The 2678-nt window shown below is 40.7% G+C and overlaps 1 non-coding gene across 1 annotated transcript; it reads right to left on the bottom strand.

Annotated features, from left to right (window-relative positions):
• Positions 1 to 2196: 2196 nt before the first annotated feature.
• LOC132537206 (U6 spliceosomal RNA) lies at positions 2197 to 2303 on the bottom strand. Its single transcript, XR_009548668.1, has one exon. It is a non-coding gene; the product is annotated as a U6 spliceosomal RNA (small nuclear RNA).
• Between the last annotated feature and the right edge of the window lie 375 nt (positions 2304 to 2678).

The raw sequence follows: 2678 nt of genomic DNA, 5'->3' as shown, positions 1-2678 counted from the left end.
ATTGTTATTGATGTCATTGTGGATAGGACAGACAGAAATTGAGAGAGGAGGGGAAGATAGAGGGTGGGAGAAAGATAAGACATCTGCAAACCTGATTCACCACTTATGAAGAGACAACCTGCAGGTGGGGAGCCAGGAACTCAACCCAGGTTCCTTGCACCAATCCTTGTGATTTGCATCACCTGCACTCAACCTCCTGCACTACCACCTGACCCCCACCTTTCTTTTTTTCTTTTATTTATTTTCTTTTATTTTATTTCTTTTATTTTTATTTATTATTTCTTTTATTTACCTGCATTCTTCTGGTATTTTGCTGTCGACACGACTTTCTCTATAATCTCCTGGTAAAGCCTATCTCGAAGCACATGCAGAGAGATTTCTTTGTTTTTTTATCTGGGAGCGTCCTTGCTGGCATTCGACTACAAGCCCTGGAAAATTACCACGACCAAAGACAGATGGGAGTTCCCACAAGGCAAACTAAAACAGAACCACGATAATTAAGACAAGCAAACATGAATCAGGAAATTACTACAAAAGGTTAAGAACATTTTAGATTTAACAGGCTTTAGAAATGATACCTAAGGGAGGCAGAAGGTAGCACAGTGGGCTAAGCCCACATGGCACAAAGAGCAAGGACCGTTTAGGATCCTGGTTCAAGCCCCCTGCTCCCCACCTGCAGTGGAGTCACTTCACAGGTAGTAAAGCAGGTCTGCAGGTGTCTCTCTGTCTCTATTCCTCTCTATCTCCCCCTTCTCTCTCAATTTCTCTTTGTCGCTATCCAATAACAACAAAAAAAAAAGGAAGAAAGAAAAGAAATGATACATAGATTGCTATATGGGAAAACTGGGAATTGTTATGCAAATACAAACTATTGTATTTAATGTGGAATGTAAAACATTAATTCCCCAATAAAGAAATTAAAAAGAAAAAGAGAGAAAGAAAGGAAGAAATGATACCGAGCTTAAGATGTAATAACTGTTGACTCACCTGTAAAGAAGGAAGCTTCACAGGCGGTTAAGCAGTGCTGTTGGTGTCTTTCTCTCTACCTCCCCCTACGATCTCAGTTTCTCTGTCTTTATTCAATAAACAAGTAAAGTAAAATAAATCTTGAAAAAATACTTGTAAATGGTTGCTCTGATACTGATATCTTGAGGTGTTTCCTATATGAAGGCTGAATGTAGCAACACCTATGGATGAGGATGATTCTTTCTCCAAGTTCTGCCTCCCAATCCCACCCCAGCACATTCATTTACTTTCAAAGATCAACATACAGCAGGGTATTGTGACCCAAATTTAGATACACACATTGTCTGTCTCAAGGAGAACTAAATCAGCTTGACCCACTTCAATCATCAATACAGAGATGTTGAAAATAACATGTTTATATAGAGAGACCAATGCAAAGAAGCTACCCAGTGGCTTAAAAAATTATAGTGACTGTTCTTTCCTTTGCCTTGGTTCTAAATTTGTTGAATTTGGATTTTAAATGGGCCTGGCCTACTGTTGAATCCAGTTACCCGCCTAAATCTAGGTGCAGGTTGTCTGTTTCTTAAAAAGAAAACATAGCATAGCATGTGGCTGGGGGTCTGATCCTGCACACTGCAAGTGAAAACACAGGCAGGCAATGGGCGGGACTCCTTGCATAGAGGAGCAGTGCTTTGCATGTCTCCCTCTCTTAAAGGATACAGAATGGAGACTGGCAGGGAGGCCTCTCAGCTGTCCCATGCAGGTGCAAGGTTCTGGGTGGGATTGACCCCCAGGTGCAATATTTGAGAAAAAAATTTTAAAAGACTTTGTATTATTTAAAATATGTACAGTTAAGAGAAGAATATTACCATGATTTTATTCAAAAATGCCAATCTGCAGTCCTGGAGGCTGGCAGAGTGGTTGGAGTTTTGGACTCAAGCATGAGGTCCTGAATTCTACCTCCAGCTTCACATGTTCCAGACTGATGCTATAGTGTTTTTCCTCTCTCTCTCTCTCTCTCTCTCTCCTCCCTTTCTCCCTCACTGATTAATAAATCTTTTAAAAGAGCTTCAGCATATGTAGAACCAGAGTTCAGACAGACCTGGGATCCCACACATACAAATCCAGATCTCTTGCCACTGAACCGCCTCCCAGGTTGCATTAACTGGCTCTTTAAAAGATTATAATTATTTATATGTGTGTACATATATTTTATAATCCTTGTTTTGAAAAAATATGGTATGCCTCATGAATCTGTGTGTAATCCTTGAGCAGGGGCCATGCTAATCTTCTATGTATCATGCCAATTTTAGTATATGTACTACGGAAGCTAGGACTATATTATAATCTTATTTAAAAAGTGTTAAGAGATGGAGACAGTTGGAGTCAGGCAGTGGCACAGCGGGTTAAGCACACATGGCGCAAAGCTCATGGACCAGAGGAAAGATCGTGGTTCTAGCCCCTGGCTCCCCACCTGCCCGGGAGTCCCTTCACAGGTGGTGAAGCAGGTCTGCAGGTGTCTGTCTTTCTCTCCCCCTCTATGTCTTCCCCTCTTCTCTCCATTTCTCTCTGTCCTATCCAACAACAACGACATTAATCACCACACAATGTTAAGCAACAAGGGCAACAAAATGGAAAAATAAATAAAAATAAAAAAGAGGTGAAAAGAATAGACAAGAAAAAAAAGAAAGGGAGATAATGAGACCTTGGTG

The sequence above is a fragment of the Erinaceus europaeus genome, chromosome 2 (genome assembly GCF_950295315.1).
Source record: "Erinaceus europaeus chromosome 2, mEriEur2.1, whole genome shotgun sequence".
NCBI classification, from domain to species: Eukaryota; Metazoa; Chordata; class Mammalia; order Eulipotyphla; family Erinaceidae; genus Erinaceus; species Erinaceus europaeus.
The sequence above is the reverse complement of the archived record's forward strand: the minus strand, read 5'-3'. Positions and strand labels throughout refer to the sequence as shown.